The following is a 23,414-nucleotide window of genomic DNA, read 5'->3' on the forward strand; positions in this document are numbered from 1 at the left end:
CTCATATCTCAAATATAATATTTCATTCCATCCCCCCAATGCTCATGCTCATCTCACAATGAAAAATATATTTAATCCATTTCTAAGAGTTTGCATTGTCTTAACAGTTCAAGGATTGCCCCATATTACAAATCCATTTTTTCTGATACCCAAATCAAACTCTCAAATGAATGTCTGTAAAAATAAAAAAATAAATTACATATATTAAATATATAATGCTGTACAGAAAACTGTTTCACTACAAAAGGGAAAAATAGGACCACAGAGAGAATGGATGGACTCCCAAAAAAGACTGAAATCCAGCTGGTCAAACAAGTTCTGTAATTCCACATGTGATATCTGAGGCATGTGGCATTGTGATGTTCTCTTCAAAGGGCTTATACAGCTCCACCCAATGGACTTGCTGATTGTAGTCAACATACCCTCTCTATTGGTTTTTTTTTTTTTTTTTTTGCAATGAGCAGGAGGGAGTTTATTGAAGAGGATCCTAATTCAGCATGCTGAGGCTCAAGGCTCACTCAGGAAGGGAGAGCGGCCCAGAGCCTCTATTGGTTTGATTTTGCACAAATTCTGCAGATTACCTCAGCAGATGTTCCATCTTAACAGAATCTGTTAAGCTCAGGTTTCTCCACTGCTGCTTTACTTCCATCTCACTTATTCATACATCGCCCTATCGGAAGTTGTCCACAGGGACTCTGACCCTGATAAAGTTTTCTTGGTATCCCAAATCTTATTTTGAAATCTTGTGGGCTGGGGATGTGGCTCAAGAGGTAGTGCTCTCACCTGGCATGCGTGCAGCCCAGGTTGGATCCTCAGTACCACATACAAACAAAGATGTTGTGTCCGCCAAAAACTAAAAAATAAATATTAAAACTCTCTCTTTCTCTCAAAAAAAAAAAAGAAAAGAAAAGAAATCTTGTTGTAAGCCTCAATAAGCCCTACCACTAGCATCCTGCATTCCTATAGACCCAGCACCACATTTATGTCAAGGTCAGCTCTCCTAGTAAGCAGTAGCCAAACCTCTTGGAACCAAGGCCACAGCAGCCTCTTAGAGCCTGGGTAGCTGAGTCCAGTGCAACATTTTTTACGCATGCATGTGCAAGCATGGTTCCCCAATGGTTTATTCTCAAATAAAATTTTTACTTTGAAACCCTTAAGCCTCAGGTGAGTATAGTCTTGCCAATCCCTGAGATTCCCTCAAGCCATGATTCCTATTATGTATAAAGTGTAGTGGATATGATTTTTTAATGGCCCCTGTCACATCCAGCAATGATATTTACTCAGTTTCCTTGAACATGGGTTGATAAGGGGATTGGTTAAAAAAAAAAAAAAGACAGACACAAATATAGAAAAGAGGAACTTGATGGACCAGCCAAACTCCTGATGGGAGAAGGCTGACTATGAGCAGGGTCCACACATTCATTATATAGGTTTAAACATCAAAAGTATTTACTGTGAGAAAGCTTCTTTAAGATAAACAAAACAAAATTTTGTTGTTGTGGCTCATTGGTAGAGCACTTGCCTGTCCCATGTGAAGAACTGGATTTGATCCTCAGCAATACATAAAAATAGATACAGAAAATAAAGACAATGTGTCCATCTACAACAATTTTTTAAAGATAAACAAAACAAAGTTGTGAGCAAAACAGCTTAATTAGGGCTTATCAGCTTGTGCCCATATATATTCTACTTCCAGGCAGCTGGAATTTGAACTCAAGGATACTAAACTAATAAATTCTTTGGTGGGCACAGAATCTACCTTAAAACAGGGGTCACCATCAAATGGTAAATTTTCTATTGGCACCTTTGCTCTGAAAAATTTCCAAGGCAGGTGTCAGCCTCTGTCTCTGGGTAGTTCAAAAAAATGATTCAAAAAAAAATGATTCATTCACCATTTCCAGTAGGTCACAACTTTGTTAGCCCCAGTTTTAGTTGCACTTTTATGGCCAAACCGTAAGTTTTAAAAATGATTCTGCTCTGTTTTCTGCCTCTGATCATCATGATAAGCTTGATTAAAAGATGCTAGCAACTTCCATACCAAAACTTGAATGCTGTGTTCCCTTGAAATTGCATTCAGATTAATTAATCTGCCTTGTTTAAATTCAGCCTCTTAGAAAGTCTTAGAACATAGATGAAATGTTGACAACTTTTTAGCCAGAATGTAATATGAATGTTTTGTATTCAATTTCCAATAGAGTCTTCCATCTCTTCTGAAAGCTCAAAACTCCAATCTTATGCTACCTAGTCCTATCAACACTCTGGTTTTTTGAACTCCCACCAGAATCACCCATTAAGCTCTGCTTTCCAGCTTGTGTCTCTAAACTTTTCTAAATCTCCCCCCACCAACCGCCACCCTCCAGCAAACCAGCTCCAAATGTTTCTGAAACACATGGTCAAGATAGTCACAGCAACAACTTCACTTCTAAGCACCAACTTATATTTTTGTCAGCTTTGAATGCTGCTACCAAAGCACCTCACAAGAATAATGTAGAGAAGGAAAAGTCTATTTTGGCTCATGGTTTCAGAGGTCCAAACTAGGGTTAGCAGATTCCATAGCTTTGAGCACAAGTTGAAGACAAATGATATGGTGTTAAAGCATGGTGGAGGTAACCAGCTCAGGACATGGCAACAGGAATCTGAGAGACCTCCCCATACCAGGGACAAAATATAAATTCAAAGGCAAACTTCCAGTGATATACTTCCTCCAGCCATACACTACTTGCCTACATTTACCATCCAATGTGGGTACAAATGCATGGAGGACTTGCTATACATTAAGGGTGCCTGAGTGGAAGGTCACTCCCCTTGTGCTAGGTGTGAGAGCAGCGGCTGCTAACCCCATAGGCACAGCACCTGAGTATGATGCCACATTGCAGTCCCAGTGCTTGCTCCATGGCCCACTCCTCAATTGGTTGCCACAAGTGTCCAAAATTATATTGGTGGCTGCCTATAATCTGCTTAGCTACTGCCCAAATATATATACATGGTAATTACACAATGAAATCAGACCTTCTTTCAGCTTGGTCTCCAGAGGTCTTGATTCGTGACTCTACAGTGACACTCTCCTCTACCCTGTTACATGGACCTCCTTGCTGGATTACAGAGAGTCCATGCAACCCAATTAATCCATCAGTGGATAAATCCACTTATTCATTTGAAGCTTACATAATCTCATCATTTTTTTTCTCTGAACCTTCTTTCATTATCTCATAAACAGCTCTTGAGGGACACCTCATATCTAAATCATAATGGTACTATCCTTAGTATTATTTCAGCATTAATAGAACCAACGATGCACATCAAGGCAACCAGTAAAAAACAACAGAAAGAAAATCATTGTCTCCAATAGTTATAAGTAGCAAAAATGAAGGAAGTTGTTTATTGAAACACTGTTAGAGCTGGAGTCATTGAAGGGGGTGGCTGCCAAATATAAGCTATAGTTAGTCTTCTTTTTCATGACATGAACCCATTTGTCAGTAAAATATATATGTATCCCCTCAGAGAATACAAATTTTAATAGAACAAAAATAAACATGGTTACAAAAGTTACAATTATTTGCAAATGTAGTGACTAAGTCAGGGACATACAATAAATGAACAAGAACATACACCAAATTTTTATAATATAAAGCATTTTCCCAATGCCTAAGCAAAAAGAAGCAATAGTAAAAGAGAAACACAAAGGTAGTTTGCATAATAAGTAAACTCAAATTTGAGAGACAGGCAATACAGAAACACAAAGGCATGCCATTTTGTAAGTAGTCAGTATGTTGGGTTGATAGGATAATACTATGTGTAATCAAATGTTGATTTTCTAAGTTTAAGTATCTCTTGATAGTATCACAGCAAAATTGGCTTTTAAAATTTTTGCTAATAAAAAGAGTTAGGAATTCAGTTGTATATTATATAAAATTCATTTAACAATTAATTAAGATCATTTTTATAAAAATAGTAAATTATGTAAGTAGATAAACATTTATTTACCTGTGTATTGCCAGGTTAATTCTAAGGGACGATTGTTATAGTTTGGAAATAATTTGAATATTCCCCTCCAAGGGTTAATTTGTTGGGAATCTGTTCTTAAGTGTGGTGAACGTAAGAGGTTGTAGAGCCAGGTGCACCGGCACATGCCTCTAATCTCAGCGGCTCTGAAGGCTGAGTCAGGAGGATGGCAAGTTCAAAGCCAGCTTCAGCACAATGAGGCACTAAGCAACTTGGTGATACCATGTCTCTAACTAAAATACAAAATAGAGCTGAGGATGTTGCTCAGTGGTTGAGTGCTCCTGAGTTCAATCCCCAGTAAATACCCCCACCCAAAGAAAAAAATATTGCAGAAACTTTAAGATGTAGAACTTAGTGGGATATTATTAATTGCCCTACCTAACCTCTTCCTCTTGGTTTATGCCTGTTCATATGATATTTTACCCTCCCAGGTACTGCTGTCTTTTTTATATCATATGTAGTCTGTTTCAATGCCAGTAACATGTTCTTGACCTCTCCAGAATTGTGAAATAAATAAGTGTATTTTCCTCATAAATTACTCAGATTCATTTTTTTAAAAATCATAATGACAAAATAACTAATGCAACTGTTTTAATTTCTATATATGTATTGCTGGATTCTATTACACTGCATATTTTCTAAAAGATAAACAGCAATGTTTATCAATGAAGTGGACTGGTTTTCTTCTTATCTCTTGTCTCTGTCTTTGTTGGATATTGATTTTAATATTTTGACTGTTTAAAAACAAAGAAAGCAAAGATTATTATTTAAACACATATTATGAATCATTAGTGGTTTAAGCATTTTGTGCTCTTTATTACACTCAATCTTGATCCATAAAAATAATTGTGCAATATCTTTTTGCTGTGTATTTAGGAATATTTAACTCCAAAATTATCTGTTCTTAAATGTATTGCAAAACCTGCATGCAAAATTTTCTTGGCCAGATAAATTTCATATAATAATCCTTTTCAAATGTGTTTAAATTCCAACTTAGTCCTCATCTGCTTAAGTTTTCTTTTATTTTAGTATGACTAACAGATTTCTTTTTATTTATATATGACAGTGGAATGCATTACAATGGTTATTACACATGGAGAATAATTTTTCATATCTCTGGTTGTATACAAAGTATATTCACACCAATTTGTTTCTTTATACATGTACTTTGGTTAATAATGATCATCACATTCCACCATCATTTCTTCTTTCCCTACCCCTCCAACCCCTCTGCCCTATCTAGAGTTCCTCTATTCCTCCTATGCTCTTCTCCCTATCTCACTATGAATCAGCCTCCTTATATCAAAGAAAAAAATTCAGTATTTGTTTATTTGGGATTGGCTAACTTCTCTTAGCATTATCTTCTCTAACTCCATCCATTTACCTGCAAATACCATGATTTTATTCTCTCTTATTGCTGAGTAATATTCCATTGTGTATATATGCCACATTTTTTTATCCATTCATCTATTGAAGGGCATCTAGGTTGATTCCACAGTTTAGCTATTGTGAATTGTGCTGCTATAAACATTGATGTGGCTGTGTCCCTGTAGTATGCTGTTTTTAAGTACTTTGAGTATAGACCAAGGAGAGGGATAGCTGGGTCAAATGGTGCTTCCATTCCCAATTTTCCAAGAAATCTGCATATTGCTTTCCATATTGGCTGCACCAGTTTGCAGTCTTACCAGCAGTGTATGAGTGTACCTTTTTCCCCACATCCTTACCAACACTTATTGTTGTTTGTCTTCATAATAGCTGCCATTCTGACTGAAGTAAGATGAAATCTTAGAGTGGTTTTGATTTGCATTTCTCTAATTGCTAGTGATGATGAACATTTTTTCATATATTGGTTGATTGATTGTATTTCATCATCTTAGAAGTGTCTGTTCAGGTCCTTGGCTCACTTATTGATTGGGTTATTTATTTATTTATTTATTTATTTATTTATTTATTTATTTATTTTTGGTGTTTAACTTTCTGAGTTTTTATATATCCGAGAGATTAGTGCTCTCTTTGATATGTGAGGGGTAAAACTTTGCTTCCAAGATGTAGGCACTCTATTCACCTTCCAGATTATTTCTTTTGCTGATAAGAAACTTTTTAGATTGAGTTCATCCCATTTATTATTCTTGATTTTAATTCTTGTGCCAAAGGAGTCTTATTAAGGAAGTTCGGGCCTAATTCCACATGATGGAGATTTAAGCCTACTTTTTCTTCTATTAGACACAGCATCTCTGGTTTTATTCCTAAATCCTTGATTCATCTTGAGTTGAGTTTTGTGCATGGTGAGAGATAGGGGCTTAATTTCCTTTTGTTGCATATGGATTTCCAGTTTTCCCAGCACTTGTTAATTACAAGTGGTGAAAGATGGCATCCTTGTATTGTTCCAATTTTTAGAGGGAATGCCTTCAATTTTTCTCCATTTAGAATGAGGTTGGCCTGGGTCTTAGCATGGATAGCCTTTATGATGTTGAGATATGTTCCTTTTATCCTTAGTTTTTCTAGTGTTTTGAACATAAAGGGTGCTGTATTTTGTCAAATGTTTTTTTCTGCATCTATTGAGATGATCATATAATTCTTTTTTTATTAGTTGTTCAAAACATTACAAAGCTCTTGACATATCATATTTTATACATTTGATTCAAGTGGGTTATGAACTCCCATTTTTACCACGTGTACAGATTGCAGAATCACATCGATTACACATCCACGTTTATACATACTGCCATACTAGTGTCTGTTGTATTTCACTGCCTTTCCTACCCCCTACTATCCCCCCTCCCCTCCCCTCCCCTCCCATCTTCTCTCTCTACCCCATCTACTGTAATTAATTTCTCTCTCTCTTTTTCCCCCTTTCCCCTCACCTCCTCTTATATGTAATTGTATCCCTATAGTACACTCTTTTTAGGTCTTTGGGGAATAGTCTGAGAAGGGGAATAGCTGGGTCAAATGGTGGTTCCATTCCCAGCTTTCCAAGGAATATCCATACTGCTTTCCAAATTGGCTGCACCAATTTGCAGTCCCACCAGCAATGTACAAGTGTACCCTTTTCCCCACATCCTCGCCAGCACTTGTTATTGTTTGACTTCGTAATGGCTGCCATTCTTACTGGAGTGAGAGAGTATCTTATTAGGGTGGTTTTAATTTGCATTTCTCTGTATCTGCTTAAGTTTTCTATTGATTCTTGAGTTTTTTTTTTAAATTCTCATATTCTAAGAAAATAATCTTTTATTTCAAGATTGTAAAAATTAATGTCACAAAATTATTAATTTTAATTTTACTTCCTATGTTACTTTGAATTATTTTCTTACCACTTATATTTGAGTGTGATTGTGGGATTTTTCTCTTCAAAAATTTAATTATATATTTCATCTAAATTACAATAATTTATAAAGCACCATTTGTTGAAGAGGCTATCTTTCCTCCAATGCATGTTTTTGGTGCCTTGGTCTTATATAAGATAATTGTATGAAATATAAAGAAATATTTATCAAGAAAATCCACATATATATATATATATATATATATATAGAGAGAGAGAGAGAGAGAGAGAGAGAGAGAGACTTATGATATTTGAGATCTTCTCCTTCCTTCACCCACAGAGAAGAAGGAAATGCTCACCAGTATACCAAAATCTGTGAGATAAACAAAGTTTTCAAGTGTTAATTTTAAATTCTTTACAAAATAAAATGAAAGAACAAATTGCATTATTCTGCTAACATACAAAACAAGAAATTGTAACTAAACTGACAAATATGCACACCATATTACTATATTAGATAAAATTAAGCAAATACTTTATAGACAAATGCCCACAGATCATATTGAATGAAATTTACCTCAGGTGGATATGGCTAAGACACTGGTTTCTCTCTACCTTTATCTCCAAATCAAGGGTTACTACATCTCATCTAGAGGGATATGAAACAACATTTTTATCCCCTATGATTCCAAGTAGAAGAAGTTTAATTTTTGGTGAATGTGGCCAAGAAGTGGGACTTTGTAATTATATACAGCCTCTACATATAGGATTGTGACTACAGTTCAAGAAAGTCAAGATTTCTGTGACCCACATCACTCTTGACCCAGATCACCTACAGAGCTGGTATTCCACAAAAGGAGAAGGAAGCCTGAAAAAAAATTGAGATTACTGTCCCAAGGAAGAAATCAGATTTTTTATACTAAAAATGTGACCAAATTCACTATGATAGCATTGCCCAGTAAATAATAAAAGTAATAACAACCAAGCAAAACACATTCTAAGCAAACATTATAAAAGTAATAACAACAAAGCAAAGACTGTAGAGAAAAATTTATACTTGTAAATGCTATATTACCTAGAATGCCAAGTTTCTTTTAATATTTTTTGAGATGCATGTACCTTTATTTTATTCATTTATTTATATGTTATACTGAGAATCGAACCCAGTGCCTCACACATGCAAGGCGAGTGCACTATCACTGATCCACAGCCTCAGCCCTTAGAATGCCAAGTTTTCAACAAGAAGTTACAAGATATGAAGAGCAACAGAAATGTATGAATCTTACACAGGAAGAAATAAATACACGCATCAGACACTATGTGGAAAACACTTAATATCAGAAAGAGTAAAGACAATTTAGCAATTACAAATGTTTAAAATTTAATCAGTTAATAAATATATAAGTATTGTTACATGTGTTCAAGATCTTAATAAATCACACTTAAAGAAGCAAAGAATATAGGAAGACAGTTTCATCACATAATGAATATCAATAGAACAAGAAAAACAGTAAAAAGGGACCAGATGAATACTTCAGATTTGAGAACTACATTAATGCAAAAGTGTTTAGAGAGTAAAAACAAACTTGAAATGACAGAATACATGAAAACTTGAATAAAGATGGACACAGACCATATAATTTGACCAAGAGAAAAAGAATGAAAAAATGCAATGAAATATAAGACAGAAAGGAAAATATACACTTTTAGTCAAACAAAACTTAGGAACATTTCATGCTAATAGATATCTGCTTGGCAGCAAATGTTAAATGTTCTAGACAATGGAAAATTACATGAGTCAGATACTTGAAACTATACAAAGAGAAGATAAGTGTATGAAAATGAATAAATAAACATGAAACAATATTTTTTTTCTGTTCATTTTAATTAATCTAACAAATCGTTCATTAAAAATAAAAGTAACATAATTGCATTCAATGAGTATAGGCTATGGACAAATAAAATGAACAATAACAATGCTATAAGTGTTAGGAAGAGAGATTATAAACATTCTTTCTTATGATAATTGCACTACCACGAAGTGGTATGATATTATTGGGAAGTAGACATGTATTAATTGTAATATATGTCAAATTCCAGGGCAACAATTAAAAGGAGGAAAAAGAACAGTCAATCTGCTAATAGAGGGCAAAAATTAAAATTATATAAAAAACTCAGTTAAAACTCCAAGGGTTATAAAAACTATGGAAGACAAAAGGTGACAAAAGAACAAAGTAGAAAGACATTAAAAATTTGTAGATACTATTCCAAATATTTCAATAATGAGTTTAAATGGCAATGGTCTAAATATACCAATTAAATAAAAAGTTTCTTAGATTGAGTAAGAAGTTAAAACTCAATTAAATATTCTCTCCAAGAAATCCTTGTCAATATCAGCATATAGAGAGATTAGCAAAAATATTGAGACATAGGTAAAATGATAATATTAGTTCAAAGAAATTTGGAATATTCATATTAATTTTATACAAAGAAGACTTCAAAGCAATGAAAATTATCAGGAATAAAAAATGACTTTACATAACAATAAAGGTGCACATTTTTAAAATTTAATATAACCTTAGTTATGCATATGTCTCTAACAAAAGAGCATCATAACACATGAACTTTAAAAATAAACAATAAAAATATAAGGAGAAATAAATTAATTTACAATCATGCTTGGAGACTTCAACAATTTTTAATCTGTGTTTGACAGACTCTGGAGGTAAAATTTCAATATGAACATAGCTTAATTCAATTTTACTATTGAACAATTAAATCTAATTCACATTTTTTAATATTTCATCCAGCAATAAAGTAAAAAACATTCTCTGAAGTTAACAGAATCTTTGCCAAGGTGGACCACACTCTGGAATATAAAACATAATAAATATAGAACAATAGACTTCATTTGAAATATGCTCTCAAAATACAATGCAACTTGGAGCTGGGGTTGTGGCCCAGCAGTAGTGTGCTTGCCTAGCAAGTGCCAGGAGCTAGGTTCAATCCTAATCACTACACAAAAATAAAATAAAGGTATTGTGTCCAACTACAACTAAAACAAACAACAAAACAAAACAAAACAAACATAAAAAGAAACACAATGGAATTCAGGCAAAAATCAATAAAAGAACTGTAATTAGTGAATTCCCAAATATTTAGAGATTAAATATTATATTTAAAATCAAAACAGAGGCCAAAAGAGAAGTCTTTAAAGTAAATAGATATTTCAATGTAAATAAAAATTTAAAATAGATCTTATCAAAATCTTTGTGATATAGCAAAGACGGTGCCTACATAAAAACAAACAACAACAAAAAATTAGAGCACCTAGTTCATGTACTTGTACAGGTGAGACCTAAAGTCAATATTCTAAGCTTTAACTTGAGTAAACAAGAAATACAAGATAAGAAAATTAAATAAAAGAAGAAAAGTATTAAAATAAAAATAAAATTTTTGAAAAGAAATAATGAAATTGAAGTTATAATAATCACTTGGGAAATCAGCAACACTTAAAGTTGCTTCTTTGAAAATGTCAATAAAATTTATGAACATCTAGCAAGGTTAAGTAATATACATAAATCAGCCATATCATAATGGATATCATAATGGCCCATTGCTCCCAGGGATATTAGCAAGATAATAAAAAATGTTATAAACAACCATTTGCCCATAAATATGATAAACCAGAAAAAAACCAATTAATTTACTTAGTAAAACAAGGAAAGACAGATAATAAGAATATACTTTTCTTTGTCAAAAAATTAAGTCAATGATTAATAATTTTCCAAAACAGAGAACAGAAAGCCTAGATGAATTTACAGGTGAATTTGAACAAATGGGTAGAACAGAAATTAAGCCACTTCTTTATAATATCTTCCACATAACATAAGTATAAGGAATATGTCCTAAATCATTCTACAAGCTCATCATTACACTAAGACCAAACCAGGCAGAGATCTCACAAGAAGAAAATACTATGTACTGTGATCTCTCATGAACATTGATGTAAAAATACACAAAATAATACAAAAATCAAATTCTGAATGTATGAAAATAATTATTCACTAAAATAAATTGAATTTTCGCAGCTATGCATGCTCATTTAATACAGAAAAAATATGTAAACCTCATTTAAAACATAAAGAAGAAAATTATCTGATTTCATAAACAGATAGAAATGCTCTACAGAACTCCACTTATAATACAAATTCTAAGCAAACTAAGTGATGGAAATGTTCTTTAACTTGGTTAAAAAAAATCTATAAAAATCCCACTTAGTTGCATCAGCAAGATGACAGATTAGGTCTGAAATATGGCAGATTAGAATGTTTCACAACCTGTTTACTCCATGGAAATATAAAATAAATAACTGACAACCAAGAGTATCTTTGTGGGAACTGTAGAAACTAATTAACACAATACACCAGTAATGCAAACTGCTAATCAAAAAAAAAAAAGTCATTGTTAATTCTATGTCACCTTTATTCAATCTTTTTCTATCACCTTCTTGGCATGATATCACACAGCTAGAAAAATACTTCCCAATTTTTGGTCCCTATCTCAGAATGGGATGAGAAAAGGAGAGCTTTCTTGCAGTGTCTGACTTCTCCTAGGGCTACCTAAGTGACACTTCCATCTCACTTGATGTAGGGTACTGATAGAATTATGGCATAGTTTGGATATCAAGTTGGAAGCATCAGAAAGAAATAGTGAGTTTTGTGATACAAGAGAATTGCAGCAGTACTTCAGACTTTTTGTTGCCCAAAAGCAAGAGATTTTCTTTATTTTTGCATTATATTTATACATAATAATGGGATTCATTCTGATATACTCATAAAAGCACATTACAATATTTGCTTCATTTCAATCCCAAGTACTTCCTATTTCCCTCCCCTCATACTTTCCTCTGGTATTCTTATACTCATGGTCTGAGAAGAGGAATACGATACAATGTCTAAAAGTCCAAGAAGCATAATTGAGACACTTATGGAAAATAAGACACATAAATGCAACTGTTCTTATAAAAGAATTGGAGAATATGAAAAATAGCCCTGGAAAAGACACCCCCCCAAACAAAGGTTTAAGAAGGCATTGAGATTTTGTACCAGTCTGTTTAATATTGGTTATCACCTATGTTCGGCCATAATAAAACATGGGAGAGTTGGGAGTCACTTCAATACCCAATTTCAACAAAATATCAGAAGACATCAAAAAACAGTAAGACATAGTTTATTCAAAAGAACAAAGTAAATCTCAGGTAACCCACACTACAGAATTACATAAAACAATTCTTTTAAAACTGCCTCTATCAATCATCACATTTTTAAATTTTTTTAATTAAATTTTATTTTGAATTTTTAGAAGTAAAGAAGCTATAACACTATATAAACTGTTTACAAGACAGGTTATATCAAATTTCCCTAATACACTGTTTCCTTTTTATTGAAAATTCTCAAAAATATTTATGTTGCATCTATTAAAAATACAATAATGGATACTTGTATTTAACAATTCCATGAATAAGAAAATTCTAGTATATCCATGTTTTTCATGACACTTGAAATACTATTAGATGTCAATTTAAATTCTTAGAAACTTAACACTTTTCACAATGAGAAAATAGAAAACAATATGTTTTATGGGCAAGCCTGAAACATTTATTCTCATTTCAAAAGAGAAAAGATTAAGTGTCAGGATCAACATAACCATAGAGAAAGACTACTTTTGTTTTTAACCTTTACTATTGGCTCAGGAAAAAATAAATGATAATGCACAATCTATTGGTGAATATGAATTCATTATCACATCATTCCCTATTTCATAAGGAAAGAAAATAGGTTTAATGTTAGAGAAGAATCAGTTTAACACAATTTTGCTTTTATCACAATTTAACAAATGTCCACAGGAACCTCTTGGAAAACGGTTTACTGACCATTCATCCATTGGGAGATTTGGCAAACCTAAATCCACATAAGGGAATAATTCAAAACATCTTTTGTCTTCACACATACAACTTATCCTCAGCACACGGTACAGATTAAATGTCTTGAGAAGATCACATCTTCTATGGTTTGGATGTGGCTTAAGTGTGTCCCTAAAGAGCTCATGGACTGTAAGCTTTGTGCCTAGTGGGCGATGTTAAGAGATGGCAGTACCTTTAAGAGGTGGTCCTAGTGAGTAGTCACTACTGACTCCTTCCCACTCTCTGGTGTCCTGCCTCACCACCCTCTGACACACCCTCCTGCATGGATTGTAATGCCATCCGCTATGAACTGATACAGCCAGAGGCCCTCGCCAGAGTCAATTCTATGCTACTTGTGAACTTTTGACCTCCCAAAACATGAGCTAAAAAAGTATCTTTTCTTAATAAATAACCTAGCCTTAGTTATTTCATTATAGCAATTGAAAACAAAATAATACACCTTATATCAACTTTAGCAACTTAATGCATGCCTAGATTGTCCCATTAGTTGTCACTTAATGTCAACTCTTTCCTGGGGACTACTGGTCTGAGGCTTTTGTTCAATCATGTTAATTAACATTCCATTCACCATTGATATGAAAAGTGAGTTATAAGCTTGATAATGCCTTTCTCTCTATAACTCAAATATAATGAGCATAATAACAATGTATTCTTATTGGATACAGAAAAAAAATCAATCATGATCCAACAATTTTCAGTGTCTGGAAGTGATGCACAGATATATCTTTATCCACAATCATCCTTCATTTCACAATTCTTGTTTAAAACAGAATGTCTTCATATTGTCTATGTTTTTCAGTTTTAATGTCTTGGTCCTACAAATGATGGGAGATGATTTTATGTATTCACACAGATTATTACTTATTTCAACTGTTTTATATCTATCAAATACAAATACAAAAATTTATTAAGTATTAAACCTGTCATTTAACTGGTCCTCCGTCCCATTCCTACTAATCAGCTCAGTGTCCCTACTGAACATAAAAGTAATGTATTTATTACATCTTTATACTGTGAAGCCTTATTTTAGTATTCAGTCCTAAATATTTATCTTTACAATAAATCAATTTATTCATTCTACTATAAAGATGACAAAAACTTCCAAGTTGTTTTTATTATATTTAATAAGCATTTTATTTTCTATTAAAGTGAATGTACATTAAGCAAAACATTATGATAATAAATAGGCTATAGTTGCTCTATGGCATCCATGAAATATCTTCATTATTGGGAGAATAAAACTAGTATATAAATCCTTTTTTTCATTTGATGAAATTGTCATAAACTGGAGAGAAAAAAAAATTGGTATAATCTTAACCAACCATTAATCATTATGCTAATTATTTTAATTTTTTTTCAAGAATGACTTAAGATCTCCAAGAACCTGTGCAACAAATAGAAAAATGTAATTCAAAGATCTCACAGGAATATCTGGTTACAGTTATCAATGAAAATTCTGTTCTGCATAGGTTATGCTCCCAAATTATATATTCTCATTGTTCCTAATCTCTTTCATTTGATCCACTTATCATAAATATTCAAAAACTGTTGTGAAACTATTTAGCCAAGGTCTGTTTCCCACTGAAATGTAATTTCCATTATAATAGATACAATGTCTATATTGTTCATTCTTAAATTTCCAGATTCTGTCATAAGATCAGGTCCCAAATATGTACATAATAATTTTAAAATATAAAATTACTTGGGCATCCTAGTTCATTTTTATTGTATGTTTTATTGTTCAGATAAGGAGCATTCTACATGGAAAAATGGAAATACACTAAGTTTCTGTCAAAGACAGGAACTTTTAAAGCCAGGGAAATATTACATGCCTGATACATTTGTTATTTCAATTACAGTGTAGTTACCACAAAGATATTCTGGCAGAAAGTATTTCAGTGCTGAGATAGCCTCAATATTCAGAAAGATAAGCAGGAGGGAATATTTTGTATTATTCTAATCTATATTTAAATAAAATGGAAAATAATAAGGTTCTTAGAATTATAGTATAATAAAATCCTTTTTAAAAATATCACATAGGGTGGGGCAGGCCAAGTCACCGCCACCTCTCTGGCCAGGTGCACCTATGGCCTTTCTTTTTATTTATTTATTTATTTTTTGACATATCAAATTTCATACATTTGATTCAAGTGGGTTATGAACTCCCATTTTTACCCCGTATGCAGATTGCAGAATCACATCGGTTACACATCCACGTTTTTACATATTGCCATACTAGTGACTGTTGTATTCTGCTACCTTTCCACCTAAGGCCTTTCTCAGGTGACTCACTGCACCAATTCTCTTTGCAGGCAGAGGTGACACCTATGATCACTTTGGCAACCTTCTTAGCCTGGTGGCAGAACATTTGGTCAGAATTTGAGCGTTCTGCTATTGAGAAATAAAGGAAGGAGCTACAGGTGCTCATTGGAGAATTAAAAGATCAAGATAAAGAACTCTATGATATCTTTGCTATATACATCAAAGACAACTTCTTTCAATGGAAGAGGATCTGCAGAAAGTTTTGACTTTGGAGGAACGTTGCAGCAAATTAGAAGGTGAACTACATAAAAGAACTGAAATAATCAAGTCACTCATGAAGAAGGTAAAAGTCTTTAAGTCCAATCAAACTGAATGTCAAACAGTCTTTCAGAAGACTCAGCTGCAGCTTCAGAAAATGGCTCAAAAGGCAAAGCATTCTTCCCTTCTCTCTGAAGACCATGATTAGAGAGAGAAACGAGGAAAGATGAGTTACTGGATATTGCCAAGTCAAAACAAGAATGTACAAATTCAGAACTGCATAATTTGAGACAGATTTATGTAAAAACAACAGAGTGATCTGCAGTTTTTTAGTTTCAATGTGGAAAATTCTCCGGAATTAATACAAATATATACTTCAAAGATTGAGAAATTGAAGGCCCTGTCATCCAGTATAGACATATGTTTATCAGACCTTGACAATAACCACCTAAAAGTTGATGCTAAGAGGGAGAAAAATCAGAAGTCACTGGTTAAGGACCCAAAATCTGAGACTACATTGGCTCAGTAAAATAGGCCAGACAAGATTTCTTGTGAGGTATGCAAAGGAAAGAAACTACAGATTAATACTGAATTGGGAAAAAATGTATAATTGTTTTCTCATCTCTGTTTTCAAATACTTAATGGAGAAATAAAAGTCTTGGTCTCTGGGTGGAAAAATCCAGAGTGAACCAAAAAAAAAAAAATCACAATGTGCAAGATCCAAGAAACATCACCAAAAGGTGGTGGAATTAGGTTTCAGAATGAAGAGAAGCAGCTCTCAGACACTTCCACATCTTTGCCTGATGTAAAGCAGTGGCATGATGTCAATGTTTACCTAGGCCTGGCCAACTGTTCTGATTCAAAGCCACCTGAAAAGCTGAATGTGGACTGTCATGACCTGATGGAAAGTTCTGAGATTTCATGTGGCCCCAGGAATGAAGGATGTCAGGATGACAGAGACCCATGTGAATCCAAGTGCTGCTACTCGAGTAACTTCATAATCAAAGCCCCAGGTCACATGTCTGATATGGAATGGATGCATATTTTCAATCCTTCTAAAATGCTAAGAATTACTCACCATAAATCTGTGTGCACTTGTTCAAGAAGTGTCAGTGCAACAAAATATAACTCCTCGACAAGTAAGCTAATCTTCATCCAGCATTCCCACTGTTTGAGTTCTCCAAAGTCTGTCCTAAGAAAGGATGAGACAGAGACCCCTACTGATAAAAATAATTTCTCCAAGGGTTTGTTAATCAACAAAGATGCAGCATTTTCCAGCTAAAAGGAAGATTTCTCACCCACAAGTAAGCTTCAGTGGTTGCTGGCAGAATCTCAGCAGATGGTCACTGATCTGGATCTGAGCACGACAGCAGTGCCTGAAGTAACTTAGAACTTTAAGTCAGATCAAAAAAATACCTTTGTCAGTCATTAAAAAATACAAAGTCAACTTGAGTATTCATTGTTATCTTGGCGCCAAATTTCTCATCTATATGGAGGGCAGAAAGCAGACATCAATGTGACTTCACCTTAGAACAAGAGAGGACTGTGATCCTTCAAGGCAGCATTTAACACCAAAGCAGAGCAGAAGCTAAAAGTTTATTTTTAAAAAAACATTTGTTGTTTTAAGTTAACCATTTTCATGTCTAATAAATATTTCCATTTGTAAGCAGTGAGGCCTTATTTTATGTACACAGATTTGGAATTATGTTAAGAAGGAAAAAGGCCTCTGTAAAGGTACAGACTGCAGCTGGGCACTGGAAACTCTTCACATGGGGGATTAGATGAGCACCTGCATGTAGATGCCAACTTACCAGCTGCTTTCCTAAACTATGAGAATCAGAGTCAGCTCCAGATATATGAGGAATAATTTTCTCTTCTCATACAATTTTAACGCTGGGCTTTGCTGTGTTAACAGACATGAAATGATATAATATAAAATGTTTTTAAGGGAAATGTCACCTTGGTGGCTGACAGGTGAGGTCCATCTGTCTTAAGACAGCAGAGCCCCATCTTGTCTGGGTCCATAACTCAAACAAAAGCTTGCTGGAAAACCAAGTTTCATATGAACATTTTTTATATTAAAGACTAAAACGCTTCCATTTTAGCTTGTAAATTTTATGTTTTAAAGAATACACTGTATGCTCTGTGTCCCTTCTAAGAAAATTGATCAGCTTCAGTTAATAAAAAATGTTTTTATACTAAAAGAAAAAAATCACATGGTTCAAAATTTGTATATCTTTCAATTTAATGTGTCAAAACATCATTTTATTGGGTACTGGGGATTGAACTCAGGGGAACTCAACCACTGAGCCACATCCTCATCCCTATTTTGTAAATTTTATTTAGAGACAGGGTCTTACTGAGTTACTTAGTGCTTCACGTTTGATGAGGCTGAGTTTGAACTCATGATCCTCCTGCCTCAACCTCTCCAGCCACTGGGATTACAGGTGTGTGACACTGCATTCTGAAACATTTTTAATTTTATTTACTGCTATTATCAATATTGAGTAGATCTTCTTTCCTTGTGTTGTATATTATTTCTCACTAAAATTAGATAAATTCATCAGCATTTCCTCTTTTGCTCATACTTTGAAAAGATTCCATTATTTGAATTAAACTTTACAATATTCTTTTCTTTTTTCAGAAATACAAAATTTCAGGGCAAATATATTCAAAGGCAAACAAATGATCATATATATATATATATATATATATATACACACACACATATATATATGTCTATATGTGTGTATATTATATATGTATATTTAAGTCAGTATTTTATATATATATATATATATATATATATATATATATATATATATATATATAATACTGACTTAAGTTAATGATTGTGTTTAAAATCAACAAATATGTGACATCACTTTCTTAAATATCTTATTTATTTTCATTATTACACACAGAAGTACATAAATATAACTTTTGGAAGAGTATCATGGTTTCTTTTAGCAATTCTCAAACGTTAAAACAGCTGACATGTATCACTAAGAAGATTATATTTCTCTCTTAGGCTAATTAATACTTATTTCTTGTTTAATGCTTCACTTTTGCTGAGGCTGTCTTTGAACTCATGATCCTCCTGCCTCAACCTGTTCTGAACTTAATGAACTCATTTTCCAGTTAGGTTTTATAGCTGGCCTCCACATAGTATATAGGGAAATTAAGTGTTGAATAAAAGATGCTAATTAGTACTTAGGAACTTGTTCTGGTTCTTTCACTAGAAACAAATTTATGTACAAATTCTAACAAAATTTCTATATAATTATTCTTGTAATAATTTGTACATATATAATTGTAAAGAGAAGTGGGATCCTGTATTCTGATAGAAAGTTTAAAGGACAAATTTCAAAGTTCATGTCATATTTCATAAACCTTATGTTAAGTTAAAAATTATACACAGAATAATGTAAGCTGTAAAACAGTGGCCAAGTATAACACATTTGAAATGTACATACATTTTTTTTCTTTAAGCATGACAATTATATATTATTATATATTAGTTTTCTTGAAGCATGATTATATTGCATGAAAGCCAGTATGATTTTATCAAGTCCATAACAACAACCCTACTATTCCCAGTCAACAATAGGGGACCACATATATGATTTTTTTAAAAAAATTAAGCACTATTATTAAGAGTCAATCTGGTAATTCACATTGTATTTCAAACATGTTGGCTTTATTTATAAAAGACTACGTCCATATAACACTCTAAAATTCTACTAAGAATTTAGTCAAATTTATCTGCTTTGAAATTATATTTGGATAATTTAAAATTTGCAAACAATAATTCATTTAATTATTTATTTTTGATCCTAAGTAAATTAGTTAGCCCTCCATATCCATGAGTTCAGCATATGTAATTTCTACCAACCACAGATAGCAAATATTAAAATAAGTTAATTCTGCATGGCATATATACTTTTATTTTCATTCCATAAACAAGTAACAATTCCTCACATACCATTTACAGTGTATGAGTAATACAGACAGTTGTAAACTATCTGGAACAATAAATATAGGCTATATGAAAATACTGCACCACATTACAAAAGAAAATTGGCTACTTGGATTTTGGTATATATCCTGGGAATACAATCAATCCTCCTCACATGCCAAGGGAGGACTGCATTTATTCATTAGCATAATATGGAGAAAAAAGAAAGAGTTGGGAAACATACTTTTAAATATGGAGGTATTTGCATATTATAGGCAAATAGTAAATTTCTTTTATTATGCTTTTGGTCTCTTCTCCAATAGCCTACATATTGCTAATACAGGTACATTTTCTGTAAATCTTTGAAAGGAACGTAGAATAAATAACTTATAGTGTTATATTTGTATAAAAATAAGCAAATTTTTGAAGGTATTTATGATGTCTCTACATATCCTTATATCACAAGTCAGGTATTTCTGTCAAAATTTTCAGGATTTTTAGTGACCATGGCTTTTATGTTTTGGCTATTTTTGAGTATAAATAGTTTTATAAGAGCATTTATTTTTCTTTAATGTATGTGTTTATAAAGTTTTATTTGTTGGCTTAATTTAAATCCTGTCTAAAACTTTGCATTTCTCTGGAGGAATATATCTCCTTTGCACTAAAAGTTCACTGACAAAATGTAGTTTATTTTACACATGGTTGAGACTAATATTTGAGGGAAATGACATCTGTTTTGAGAAATATGATCACATAAATACAGAAATAGCTCATATTTCTAGAAGAGTAAGTTTTACAAGTTAATGGTCCATTTGTATTTCCTAACTGGGGAAAGAAGAAACATCACATCCTTTCTAATGCAGCCATTTAAATAATATTTGACAATTTAGAGGGGTGGATTATTTTAATAGCACCACCTTTATTTTTACCTTTAATTTAATCTACTTCAATTTATAAAGTGCTCACTAATGATACCTATACAGAGACATTCTAGGCACTTAGCATTCTTTTAATAAAGGAAACTAACTGCTTTCTACTTAAAGGTCAATTGGACAGAGTAGGATTTCCAAAAGTGGCCACAGCCTATTCAGAAACTATGAATGTTTAATACTCATGTACTTTTTAGGGTTTTTAGAAATTCAGAGCATTAAGAACAATAGTCTATAAATTTATCTCAAAAAGACTAGATAAAATATTATTTATGACACCTTACAAAGAAACCAACATAATACAATTAAGTAACCTCTAAAATTTTCTTGGGCATAAAAGGTGCAATTTCAAAGTAATTTGGCATTTTTTTTTCTGTAGACTGAAAGATTTTTTGAGGGATTTTATAACTGATAAATTTTGTTATTTTGTTATTTCTTGTAGGAAGTATTTTGATCTTAGATTATGTTACAGTTTAACTATACTTAAGATATATTTTGAATTAATTCTAAAATGATTGAATATCAAATACAAAAGTCATTACACTGGAAATTTAAATGACATAAAACAATTGTGTTTTATCAAATGATCCATTATTTTCACCCATTTGATTTTATTATTCATTTCATTCATTATTCTTAGCACATCTACCTTTAATCTTATAAATGTATTAAGGCTTTTTCAGATAATTGTTTGAATGATTAAAAATAAAAACATAAATTCTTTTATTGTATGCTTCCTATTGAAGAATCCTTATTTTGAAAATATGTTCTGTAAATTATCCCTTAATAAATATATGGCTTAAGGGATTTTTTATTGTTCTTTCATTCTTTCTAGAAATACCCTACTTCATCATTACATACCTATTTATAATATTGAAAACACTTGATGATCTCAGGGATCTTTAGACCCATCACTATCCTTAAGCATCTCTGCATTTTTAAAGTTATATTCTTTGCTCTACTTTCTCATATCTCCTTTTCTGTAATTTATGTCTTTAGCTTGCTTAACCTTAGATTGATCTCAGCAATTACCTAATTAAAGAGGATATTAACCTAAAAGACTATAGTCTAGAAAAAGCTTTGGTAGCAAATATAAACAATAAATGACTATGTAATTACATTATATGTAACTAGCAAATTGAGCAGATTAATCAAAGTTGTACTTGACTTCATGAATTACAACAAATATTTATGTCATGTTTATTATATGCCATTTTTTTAGGGGGGAGGGTGGATACTGGGGATTGAACCCAGGAGCACTCTATCACTGAGCTATATCTCCAGCCTTTTTTTGTATTTTATTTAGAGACAGGGCTTTACTTAGTTGCTTAGTGCCTTGCTTTTTCTGAGGCTGGCTTTGAACTCACTATCCTCCTGCCTCAGCCTCCTAAACAACTGGGATTACAGGCCTGCACCACCACATTGGCTCATTTTACAGATTAAATAAATAAATGAAACTGAGGTTATAAAGAGATTAAGTATCTTGTTGAAAGTCAAGTAGCCAGATAGGGCATAACCAGTATTTGAATCTAAACAGCTGGGCTTCAAAGTCCAAAGTCAACACTCTAAACAAATGTACAACTACTGAAAATGAGAAACAGAGGAGATAAATGTCATATACCTGGTATGGGTCTAAAGAAAGCTTTATAGAAAGAGTTTACATTCATAAAACCCATTTAAAAAATTATGCTACACTTTCTCCAAGCCATTGCTAAAGAATCACAGAATGCTTTAATTTTATTGGAAAATAGTAGTTATCAATCCTGGTTTTTAGACAGTGTAAAGTAAGCAGTTCCCTGAACTCTCTCTCCCTACTGCCATATCTCTATTCACTTTCCAGAACTTTCTACTTTAAACTGTTTAGCTCTTTCATCTGGCATTTACAAATATCATATTTTATTAAGTTTAGGGATTATTTACTGAATTTTCAATTTGTTATTATTAAACATTTTATATAGGTAGCCTTTCTACTCTTCTCCACCAGCCTCATTATGCAGTCATTATTATGAATCAATTATTATGCAACATTTCTATTTCCTGCATAAATCTTACTTCCAGTTGGACATTGTGGTAAATTACGGATATGTAAAAGAGGAAAATACTTTTTATTTACTCACTGAGATTTAGTAACTGGGACCTGCAAATTAAACTGTCAAAAAAAAAAAAAACTGGTTAACAAAAGAAAAAAGAAAAAAAGAAATGCTTAATCTATTTGATGATGATATTATTATTTACCAAGGGACTTTAGATATACACACAAAGATTAAAATCCAAAGCAGTTAGATCAGAGTCAGAGGCTACATAGTATTATAAGAATATGTGACAAATTATAGAGCAGTAGCTACACAAAGAAAAGGGAGGATTGGACTTCTTTTTTTTTTTAAAGAGAGAGTGAGAGAGGAGAGAGAGAGAGAGAGAGAGAGAGAGAGAGAGAGAGAGAGAGAGAGAGAGAATTTTTAATATTTATTTTTTAGTTCTCGGCGGACACAACATCTTTGTTTGTATGTGGCGCTGAGGATCGAACCCAGGCCGCATGCATGCCAGGCGAGCGCGCTTCCGCTTGAGCCACATCCCCAGCCCCGGATTGGACTTCTAAGGATAAAAAGTGTAGGTAGATAAATATATGGGAACATTAATGACAGAGAATGTGTACAACGAGGTTTATTTTTACAGAATCATGTTGGTGTTATCCCTCTCTCTTGGGTGATAAGGGTTGCTTTCCTGTTCCTGGTAGAGAATGCCCAGTGACTCCTTCAA

The 23,414-nt window shown here is 32.8% G+C and overlaps 1 pseudogene across 1 annotated transcript in view; it reads left to right on the forward strand.

Annotated features, from left to right (window-relative positions):
* Positions 1 to 17,160, forward strand: part of LOC308639498 (coiled-coil domain-containing protein 62-like) — a 107,518-nt pseudogene extending 90,358 nt beyond the window's left edge. The window contains exon 2 of the transcript in view: positions 15,979 to 17,160. The product of the transcript in view is annotated as a coiled-coil domain-containing protein 62-like (transcript). The remainder of the gene's footprint in view (positions 1 to 15,978) is intronic.
* The last annotated feature ends 6,254 nt before the right edge of the window (positions 17,161 to 23,414 follow it).

This window comes from Spermophilus citellus, assembly GCF_964194105.1.
Source record: "Spermophilus citellus genome assembly, chromosome: X".
Taxonomy (NCBI): domain Eukaryota; kingdom Metazoa; phylum Chordata; class Mammalia; order Rodentia; family Sciuridae; genus Spermophilus; species Spermophilus citellus.